Source organism: Bemisia tabaci, chromosome 3 (genome assembly GCF_918797505.1).
Source record: "Bemisia tabaci chromosome 3, PGI_BMITA_v3".
NCBI lineage: Eukaryota > Metazoa > Arthropoda > Insecta > Hemiptera > Aleyrodidae > Bemisia > Bemisia tabaci.
This window is the reverse complement of record NC_092795.1, coordinates 12,716,537-12,728,183: the sequence shown is the minus strand read 5'-3', so window position 1 is coordinate 12,728,183 and position 11,647 is coordinate 12,716,537. Positions and strand designations below refer to the sequence as shown.

Genomic DNA, 11,647 nt, shown 5'->3' with positions numbered 1-11,647 from the left:
CTGACTAGCAAGATGATTATGTGCTTGTCTCATCTGTGGACCTTGAGAACGCGAGCAGGTTTTCTGGGAGAGAATTAATTTGCATCTGTGTCAGTAGATGAAATAAGAATACCGTAAAAGATCATGGTGCAGATAATAAACTTATTCTGCGCTACTAAGAGAGAACGCCGTATGAACCTTCAGGCGTTGCAAAATTGCCTTTGATAAAACACGAATTTCCTGGTGAACTTATATGAATATTTTCCTTCCAATTTTTTAGATAATTTTGTTCGCAATTTTACCTATGGTTCCTGAAAATTTCAAGGAAAAATGTTCATCACTTTTCTCAAAAATGAACATTTTATCGAGGGAAATCTGGCAACTCTTAAATATTTGGGTGGCGTTCGTCCTTCGCACGGCAGTACAGTAGAGTCTCGATTATCCGCGATGTTTGGGATCGGAGCTTCCGCGGATAAGGGGAATTCCCGGATGATCCACATTATTCCACAACTAAGCTATTTGGCCAGGGGAAATGACCAAAAATCCTGCTCATTAAAAAAGTTTATTAAAACAAAACAAAAATATTGGGCAGAAATGTTATATAATAGTTAAAAATTAATACACTTCACCTCAAACGAAGTTATTTTAGCGAACATCATAACTGGAGGAAAGTTTTTACAGAAGTTGGTGCCATAGCTTTGCAACAGTTTTGGCTGCGATCTTTTCCATGCCTTTAAAGATAATTTTTCATAAAGTTGAGTAGATTCACCCCCAAATTTCCTATAACACTCCATGAAAAAGGCCACACTGGAAAAAAAACCTCGAGTAGTCAGGACTGTACTCTGCACTGCGCCTACACGGAGAAAAAAACTTCGTGCATCGGACCCGCAGTTGAGGTCGTATGGATCTCTGAAGTTTTCGAATCACACATCCGAGAACTTGAGGTCCAACTGCGAAGTTCGGGGCAGACATCTGAAGTAGTTAGGTATGTACTGGAGCACTTCAGATGTGTGACCCGAACCCCCGGTATATACCGAAATACTTCGGATGTCTGACCCGAACTTTGGCAGCTGGACCTCAAGTTTTCGGATGCGTAATCCGAAGACTTCAGAGATCCATATGACCTCAACTTCAGGTCCCGTGCATGAAGTTTCTCTCTCCATGTACAAAATGTAACGAGAAGTAACGCTCAGCGATGGTGGAACTACGATATTACGCATCCCGGTGCGATGTCGCAAAACCTCAGCATGGCCGTGAGCACGTTTCAAAAATTAGCCTTTTTTGGAAGTTAGTACAATTTTCCTAGTCGCAATAAAATGAATGGTTTTCAAACGGTGAGCCCTTACAACCGAACATCAGTGGTCATCACCATTAATCACTCTAGTCGAAATTGGAATTGAACTCGGTTAATTACCAAACAAAAGCCTCGACCAAATGCTTCGAGCATCGGGTTTTAGTGTTGAGACTTTCCTCGTTTCAGTGTAATATTCTGGATGGGCTGGGCCGAGCTTTGTAGATTTTTGACCCGCCCCAACGCCTCGTCGGTGCCCCGCAAATGTACTCACGGTTTGTGCTTACTTGTGATTGATCCGAGTCTAATAGTCTCGAGAAATGTCTTGCAGATGACCGTCAGTGGCGTGGCGTGCTTTGCGATACATCGATCGATACGCCACTCAAACCAATCAAAAAAGATCGATTATTAGGGTGTTCGCAGCGAACACCTTAGTAATCGATTCTTTACCATAGCTTCAAATGGCGATATATCGATAATCGATCATTCACGCCACGCCACTGCCGAACATAGTCAATGAAACCATCCCCTGGTGGCTTATTGTTTTAAACGCATTCACATCCCCATCCCCATCCATTGTTCATCGTAGTCACAGTTCGAGTGGATATACTGCCGTGCTAAGAACGCCGCATGAATTTCGACAGTTGCCAAATTTCCTTCGATGAAATTTTTATTTTTGAGGAAAGTTATGAATATTTTTCTTTGAGAATTTCAAGAGCTTCAGACGAAATTGCGAACAAAAGTATCTGAAAAAGTGGAATGAAGAAAAATAGTTTTAAATTTACCAGGAAATTTGTGCTTTATCAAAGGGAAGTTGGCAACGTCTTGTAGGTTCATACGGCGTTTGTCCTTAGCACGGCAGTATAGTCGACCCAGTTTATTCGAAACGCCCTACTCTACTCTCATCTTCTGTATTGAGTTTTCCAGGCCCCTCTGGTAGCTAGCGCTTTCACTTTTACACTTGCCACTTACTCAAAGCTTTTCTTATTCTCTAATCTACCTGTTCAATCTACTTTGTTTTCTATTTTCTCTTCCTCTCCCTTATAAATCTGGGAATTCCTCCTTCTAGTTTGAAACGTATAAAACTGAGGAAAGAACACAAAATTAAGTATACTAACAATACGTTTTTTACTTCATACCTACGATTATTTTAAAGAATGAAATAAATGCCGATTAGCTTTCACCACTTGAATTAAACACTCAGGTATTCCCAGAAGACAGAAAAAAACGGAACAGTAGAAACAACATTATAATTTTGGTTTATTTAGTAGCAGTTTTTAACTCGCAAAAGAGGGAGTAAAATACACACTCACTTCCTCGTGATATTGTGCCTAAAGAAAGCACCTTTTGCTATTTTTTTCGATTCTTTGGAGTGAACTATACATTAGACAGTGACAGAGGTTAAAAACGGCACACTCATTATAATGTGCAGAAGTGTTATGTTGTCAAAGAAAATTTAGGCAGAGGAAGGTATACTTCACTCATGTTGTGGAGTCATCTCAGCGTTTACCTAGGGAGCCATTTGAACAACATTAAACAAAAGAGACTCCTCCTCTATTTTTATTCAGAGGTTATCAGGTTAAACTAAAATCTACACTTTTTATTGCAGCGGGGTCACTAGTGTTAGATATTCTCACTCTTTCCAACATGATCTAAACTAGGAGGCGCCACACCGCGCCAACTGCATGATAAAGATGCGCTTATGGATTATTATTTTATTTGTGTGAATAACCGCATACACCGATTAGTAAGTTTAAAATGCTTGGTAGCCATTAATTCTTTCGATATGTGCATTTCACGGCGCGTCTGTTTGGCAATATTCATGTTTAGTTTACCAGGTTACAGCAAGAAAACACGTGCTAGGGCAGAATTTGTAGTTGCAATCAAACAATGTTAAATTTAATGTAATGTAATTAATTAATTTCAAATTGAAAGAAATGGCGAGAGAACGTTTCAGATTTCTTGTTACGTCTTGCTTTGTCGAAGGATGATCAATCATTGTCATTGCATAAAATTTATTGTAGTTTCTCCTCGCATTTACATGAAATTTATTCGAAAATTGTACTCAAGAGAGTCTAGCCTTCATAGTGTTCACTGTTGCTGCTAACAGCCAATGCTTTGAAAATCCTATAAAATTCTCGGAGTTTTTGAGTAATCTTCACACAAAAACCCATGTTTAGATTTTTCGAGCATGACAGGTAAAGTGACAAGTAAGACACATTGACTGGTTCCATTTTCTGCCGTGCTGAGGAAAAACGCCATATGAGCCTTCAGGCCTTGCCACTTTCTCTTCATAAGGCACGAATGTCCTGGGCACGAATGTCCTATTTATTATAACTTTCGTACATGAGAGCCCCATTATAAGGGCTATGGCACAGGTCAAAAAATACTATACAATAATTAAAAGTATAAATTACAACTGTTACATTAGGTGGTGTTTAATAGAACGTTACTCAACAGCTGAATTTAGAAATTCGTTCAAATTATAAAATGCCTTCCTTAAAAGTAGATCTCGAAGTAAATTGAAAAGTGTCTGTATATCACCGTCGCGGAGTTTTTGTTTAATGTTCCAAGGTAGAGCATTTATAATTTGGATAGCCAAAAATTTGCAATCTTGTTCAGGTAGTTTCAGTCGGACTTTTACGTTTTTGATATCTCTATGCCTGCTGTTGTAATTATGAGACGGTAGAAGATCAGAGGGAGATACCAATCCATTTGAGATTGAAACGCTGTTGATGAGTATTCCATTAAGCATGACAAAGTCTCTTGAATTTGATTTTGAAATCAGATTATTATTTTTGGAAGTATCCTAATTTTAAAATTATTTTATGTATAAATGTTGAAGGAAAACAAAAAAATGGGCAACAGTGTAATTTTTTATACCAATTGTCATCTAGCTCTAACTAGAGTCCTAACATTTTGCTTTAAAATACCGAGACATGTTTGATGGAAGTTTTTTTTTAATAAAAAAACAATAGAAAAGACATGTTCAGAGGTATAAGATGTAAACTTTGCAACGCTGTGTTATTTGAAATTATTGTAGCCTTACATCAATGCACTATGCATCCACGAGTACCACTAGGGGTTAATTTTGTGCCACAAAATACAATTGGACATTCACTAAAATTGAATTTAAATAAGAAACTCAAAAATATGAGTATTTTTAAAGCTCAGAAAGGTAAACTTTGCAACGTTGCACTACCTAAACAGGGGTCATACATAAGCTGAAACTTTTACTGGAGACTTGCTTTATCATTATGCTTCATTTACGCTTTGTTTCAGTATTGTAAAGTTCACTCTCATGTTAGTTTTACGAAGATAATATTTGAAAATATGAAGATTTTTAAAGCTTTATAAATATGCAAACTTTGCAACGTTGTATCTCCGAAACCAGACGTATACTCAAGCTAAAATTTTTACTGGAGTCTTGGGTCATCATAAGGTTTCGTTTAGGTCACATTTGAATGAAGTCCCCGAGTTTCACAAAAGGGGCCAAAAAAGACCCTTTTTTTGGGAGGCTCTTTCCAGCTTGTTGGAAAGTAATTTAGCCTAAGACATGCATTATTAGTTCATTTACTTCGTTGGTAAACAAAACCATCGACTCACAATCCAAAAATTGAGGCTAGAATTCAAGATTACGTCACTGTTTATTAAGATTTGTTTATGTCATTTTAAATTTTGATTGGTTCAGCTGCTTCGTGCTTCATGACGTCAGCAAAGAATATGCTCGTTCCTTTACTGCGGTTTGTTTGGTTTGTGTCATAGAGAAAATACAGATGAAGGTGGTGGCAAGCGGGGAAATGTACTTTGCTACGTCACAGCTAAAAATGAAGTCGCCCTTCTGATTGGTTAAGAGGATCGCGGGAAAACTGAGACCGCTTTAAAATTTAAAAAGGAGCGGGAAAGGTTGTGAGGTTCCCACTTATATTGGCTCTAAAAACTCGTAACTATGACTTTCATGTTTCAATATGTTTGTTTTATCAATGTTCGACTGTAACTGAAAATAATTTTTAAGTTAAAAATTTATATTTCATATAATAACAACTTTTATCTTGACTCGTCCCGTTTTGAAGGTATAACCATGTTAAATTACGTTTTGTGCGTCAAAAAAGCAGAAATTGGAGAGTCATGGTACGTAATGTTCAATTATATGACTTTCAATGTTAGTTTGAGTGGTGAATTGGTGATGTAGGTCTTTATACAGGTTCCATCATGAAATGCATTAAGTGTACTTTTTTTTGAACAGCGCGCCAGTCCGTGTAATTTTCTACGTCACAGCAAATCTTCAAGATGGCAGTCTTGCCACCGCCTTCTGTGTTTTCTCCATGGGTTTGTGTGGCATCCAACGTGGCATCGTTCTTCTTCTCCGATTTTATCAATAACTTGTTATCGGGGCGGCACTTACACCATTTGATCGCTAGTCGCGCCTATATTATTTCCAATCGCTTGTATGAGACTAGATTTCACTCATTCAGAAGTTCATACCCATTCTTCATCTTCACCACTTTACCTCTTCAGCGGAGCGTGGAAACCAGTACCAAGTCACAGGAGGCAATAGGTAATTCTATCAACTGAACCCTCCCTTTTAGCTCTGTCTCTCAGTTTATGCTTATTTTGCGTGGTTTAGTTAACTAATCATCCTTAACATGGCATAATATTATCTCTTTGATCGCGGTTTCAAAGCTCATTCGTGGGGCATGACCCCAGAAACGCCAGTTCTTCCGGGGCCAGAAACATTCATTTCTTGGTTAGGGCTAAGTAACGCCAAATCATTTGGTCAGCTTCTACTGTACCTTCAACACAAGTTCTGAATTTATTTCCATAGCTGTTCGTAGTCATACGCTTAAATGAGCATGGTACATTTTGGCCCTCTACTCTCAAGGTGACCATCCTAAATTTGTGCAAGCACCAAGATGGATCCATAAGCCCAATTCACACTATCAAACTTATCATCCAATATGGTCGAACGAAAAAAGCAGGACGCAAAAAAGTTTGATTCAATCACTGCTACAGTGTGATATAGTCATCAGCCTGCGGTTCGCAAAGATACAGCTTCGGCTCATGTCGGTTGGAAGATTTTGTTCCAACTTTAGGCCTTGTCTCCACGGGACGTTTTCATGGGATTTGTCCCAAGTTCGAATCGCAGGAGTGAAACTTCTGGGATTTTTCCCAGTTACCGTCTCCACGGGACGGGGCTCATACAGTCCTGCGACTAGTTTGCGCGGGAAGATAAATTAGTTAAAGTCGGGTATATAACCGGGGTTAAAAGAATAATTGCACTCAATTGACAATTAGACACATTATTTTAACTAAACAAACATGAACAATGTAGTAATGAATAAAATATCGCACAATTCGTTTTCACTTCTTCTTCTTCTCTCAGTGGGTCCTAGGGATACAAGTACCATACTTGGTACTGGGAAAAATATTGATTAACTCAATATTTTCCCCAACTTCGTAAGTTGGATTTTTCCCTGGGACAAATCTCGTGAAACGGCTCGTGGAGACAAGGCCTTACGTTCAGCTTTCCATCAAATCGGTGGCATTGGATGGAAAGTTGAACGAAAAATTGAATGTGATGTCACATTCAAGTTTCTATTCAATTTTTCATCAAATTGTCGTTTTCTCTCCTTAGTATCTCATTATCCAACTTTTCATTGGACAAGTTGCATCCAAAAGTTGAATGAAAAGTTTGATAGTGTGAATTAGGCTTAACGGTTGGTAGTTGAAGTAGGTGGTGATGAAAGAAGAAGACAAAAGAAACTCGGACTTTCAGTTTGTCAGCATGATATATTAAGTAGTCCTAAGGTTTGGTAAACTGGGGAACTATGCTGATGCGCAGCAACCAAATCACTGTAGACATCGTGCCTCTGATAAGAGCTGTTCCTTAGTTGCTTTCTGTAGAATATTATCGAACTCGTCATTTAAGTGAGGAGTTAAGATAATATACATGATGCTGAGACGAACCACTCGGTACCTGACTCACTTCAGGGAAACACTACAGCCATCCAACTTCGAAAAGGTGGACTAAATCGTTCATACCCACCACTCATGACTCTAGTGATGTGTTTAATTCTGCTAATGTGAAAATCAGTAGATTTTTCTCTTTTATAATAGTTTCTGATGTTAATTTTTCTCTAATTTCAGAACCACTAATTGGATCTCCCTTTTATTTTCTGCCTCCGTCTTCCTGCGTTTTCTTGATTGAATCGGGTGAATTGAGAAGAGAGACGACCCCAACTGAGCCAGCGGCACTGTTTATTTCCAAAGGGTGAGTTTAGTCCTCACTTGTTAAAGTCTCCTTGGCAAACTTCCAAAGTATCATGACGGACTCAAAATACTTTACAACCACCAAGAAAGGTGAGATTTTCGAGCTGAAATCGGAATTGAACAGTGACAAAAAAGAGAAGAAGCGAGAGGCTGTGAAAAAAGTGATTGCGTCAATGACTGTAGGGAAATATGTCTCTGCCTTGTTTCCAGATGTTGTTAATTGTATGAAAACGGATAATTTGGAGCTTAAAAAGCTTGTCTACCTTTATTTGATGAACTACACCAAGAGCCATCCAGATATGGCCATCATGGTAGTTAATACATTTGTCAAGGATTGTGAAGATACAAATCCTTTTATCAGAGCTTTGGCTGTTCGCACGATGGGATGTATTAGAGTTGACAAGATCACCGAGTATTTGTGTGAGCCACTAAGGAAATGTTTGAATGATGAGGATCCTTATGTACGCAAAACTGCGCAAAACGCAACAACTTGACATTATGATTCGTTTGGCTTCTCAAGCGAAAAGTTGCTCAAGTGCTCTCTGAACTTAAAGAATACGCAACAGAAGTTGATGTCGATTTAGTACGTAAGGCTGTGAGAGCGATTGGAAGATGTGCCATCAAAGTTGAACAATCAGCTGAGCGTTGTGTATAAACTTTATTGGATCTTATTCAAACAAAAGTCAACAATGTTGTCCAAGAGGCCATTGTGGTGATCAAAGAAATCTTCCGGAAGTACCCGAATAAATATGAAAGTATTATCTCAACACTTTGTGAGAATCTTGATACTTTAGATGAGCCGGAAGCTCGAGCTTCCATGATCTGAATCATTGGTGAGTATGCTGAACGGATCGATAATGCAGATGAGCTTTTAGAAAGTTTCCTAGAAGGTTTATATGATGAAAATACCCCAGTTCAACTTCAGCTTCTAACTGCGATTGTCAAATTATTTTTGAAGTCTCCTCCGGATACCCAGGGACTTGTTCAACAAGTTCTAAGCTTGGCCACACAAGATTTAGATAACCCAGATGTGCGTGACAGAAGATTTATCTACTGGCGATTGTTATCAACAGATCCTGCTGCAGCAAAATAAGTTGTACTCGCAGAAAATCCACCTATCTCTGAGGAGCCAGATTTGTTGGAGCCAACTCTGCTTGATGAATTGATTTGTCACATCTCTTTCTTATCATCTGTATACCATAAACCACCAACAGCATTTGTCGAAGGTCGCGCTGGATTACGCTAGAGTACCTGTATAGGGAGAGTAGCGACAGATCTGAAACTCCGAAAGTCCATCAGGCCTTCACCGAAGCCTCCGCGAATAAAGTTAGGGCCCAAAAGGGCGGCCAACCTATGAATTTCGAATGTCCAGAGCGATTTAAAAATACAATTGTTACGAACCGTCGTTTAGAAAGCATGTATTTGGTTTACTTTTTGCATAAATTTACTTATTTTTGCGAAAGAACGCTCATTTATGTACATTCTTAGCCATCTTGGTTAGAATTGAAATCTGTAGGCTGGCAGTGAAATTTTGTGTGTTAGAAGTTGCTCAGAAGGGTGGCTGCACTTTTGGGCCCTAAGCCCTCCATGAACCGATCTGTCGCTACTCTCCCTATACAGGTACTCTAGATTACGCAAGTTCCTACCAGCTAAAACTGAACCCACTCCTCAACCAAGCGCGAATATATTTCCTGCACAAGACTCATTAATTCGTGACTTACTATCAATGGACTTAAATGCTCCTCCAACTTATAATCCACCCTCAGCAACCCCACCAGTTGTGGATCTTCTGGCAACCGGTCTTGATAATTTGCTAGGCAATGATGCCCAAATATCCTCCACCACAACTGGTCTGTTGGGTGACATTTTTGGCACAGCACCTGTTGTGACTGGGTATATTGCACCGAAGCAAATGTGGCTTCCGACTGACAAAGGAAACGGTTTGGAACCATGGGGTACGTTCTCTCGAAAAAATGGTCAGATCAGTATGGACTTTACATTCCACAAAAAGGTAATGCAGCCAATGATGGACTTTGCCATCCAGTAATTGCAACCGTATTTCGCCTATACCTAATTAACGCAACATCTGAAGGCACCTAGCTTTGTTGTACATCAAGATGACTTATGATGTATTTGCGAATATAGTTCTTCACTGGAGTGAATGAAAATATCCAGTAAGAAAATAAAAACTTTTGTATGATATTTTGTTTTCTCTTTGTTTTTATGGGTTTAAACATAAATGGGTTTGAAAAAAGGTTTCTAGGAAATTATACAAATAACGGTTACTTCATATGAGATGGCACAAATGGAGACTTTTCCGACCGAACATCATATACCGATATCAAAATCGCTAAGAATGTGCAACTCTTCCTTTTTTTACAAGTATCCGAATGACACAGCACCTGTTGTGACTGGGTATATTGCACCGAAGCAAATGTGGCTTCCGACTGACAAAGGAAACGGTTTGGAACCATGGGGTACGTTCTCTCGAAAGAATGGTCAGATCAGTATGGACTTTACATTCCACAAAAAGGTATGCAGCCAATGATGGACTTTGCCATCCAGTAATTGCAACAACCGGAGCCATTCAAAGGGTGGAGCCCGTGACCAACTTGCACGTTGCAATGAAAAATAACATCGACGTATTTCACTTTGCAATAATTGTCCCGATGCATGTTTATTTCGTAGAAGACGGGCAGATGGATAAACGACTATTCCTGCAGACATGGAAAGACATTCCTGCCCAGAACTTCAGTAGCTATTGATAATTTTCCGTTTCTCTGCATGAAATGTAGAACAGTTCTAAAATACTATTGGAAATTCGTGATTCGCATATAATTAATGCAACATCTAGCTCTGCTGAACATTAAGATGCTATTTTTTTTTTGATTTTCATTAATGGCGTGAAAATTTTGAAAAATAGCTCTCACTCAGTTTTCTTTAAAGAAGTGCAACATTAGGAGAGATCTTGACACTTTGTAGGGATGGGTTTTTTTTAGCATTCCATAACATGTTAATAATTCTACCTATACATATTTATATTTTCATGGTGTACAAAGCGATCATAATGTCAGCGATTTCTTATTTTAACCTCTTTATCTCGTTATTTTGTATTATATTGTTAATACCTATTAAGTTTATAGCAGTAGTCTGTATTTTTGTGAAATAACCCTAAATAATTGTTACCTATAAAAATTAAGTGTATTTATTTGTTTCTTTTATTCCTATATCAGATCTGTATTATAATATCTCTCTGATGCATTAATTTGACAACTTAGTCTCAGTTCATGAATTACATAACTCTAGCTGTGCATGTCTACTTGAAGCATTTTCGCCATTTCGAAACTTCAGTAGCTATTGGTAATTTTCCTTTTCTCTGCATGAAACATGGTTTAAACAAAAATGGGTTTAAAAAAAGTTTTCTAGGAAATTATACAAATAACGGTTACTTCATATGAGATGGCACAAATGGAGACTTTTCCGACCGAACATCATATACCCATATCAAAATCGCTAAGAATGTGCAACTCTTCCTTTGTTTACAAGTATCCGAATGGCACAGCACCTGTTGTGACTGGGTATATTGCACCGAAGCAAATGTGGCTTCCGACTGACAAAGGAAACGGTTTGGAACCATGGGGTACGTTCTCTCGAAAGAATGGTCAGATCAGTATGGACTTTACATTCCACAAAAAGGTAATCCAGTGATATATTTTCCATACACCGAATCCACACACTCACCCTACGCATTGAGCGCTAGAGAGGTCACCACTCTTTTTACTTCCGATTTTACTGTTGTTTTTGTGTAATAAATTATATTAATTTATTCCAAGTTTTCTCTATTACATAATTCCAGTAAGAAAATGAAAACTTTTGTATGATTTTTTGTTTTCTCTTTGTTTTTATGGGTTTAAACAAAAATGGGTTTAAAAAAAGGTTTCTAGGAAATTATACAAATAACGGTTACTTCATATGAGATGGCACAATCGACATAGATTCAAACGACATTGATTCGTTCGAAAATTTAAAGAGGTTGTTCCAAAAACGCCGATTTTGGCCCCCCCCCTCCCCCCTGGATTTGGCCCAAACTTTGCTCAGATGTTGTAC

At 38.4% G+C, this 11,647-nt stretch overlaps 1 pseudogene; it reads left to right on the top strand.

The window, feature by feature from the left end:
• Positions 1 to 5,590: 5,590 nt before the first annotated feature.
• Positions 5,591 to 11,422, top strand: LOC109044366 (AP-1 complex subunit beta-1 pseudogene; annotated as a pseudogene).
• Positions 11,423 to 11,647: the final 225 nt, after the last annotated feature.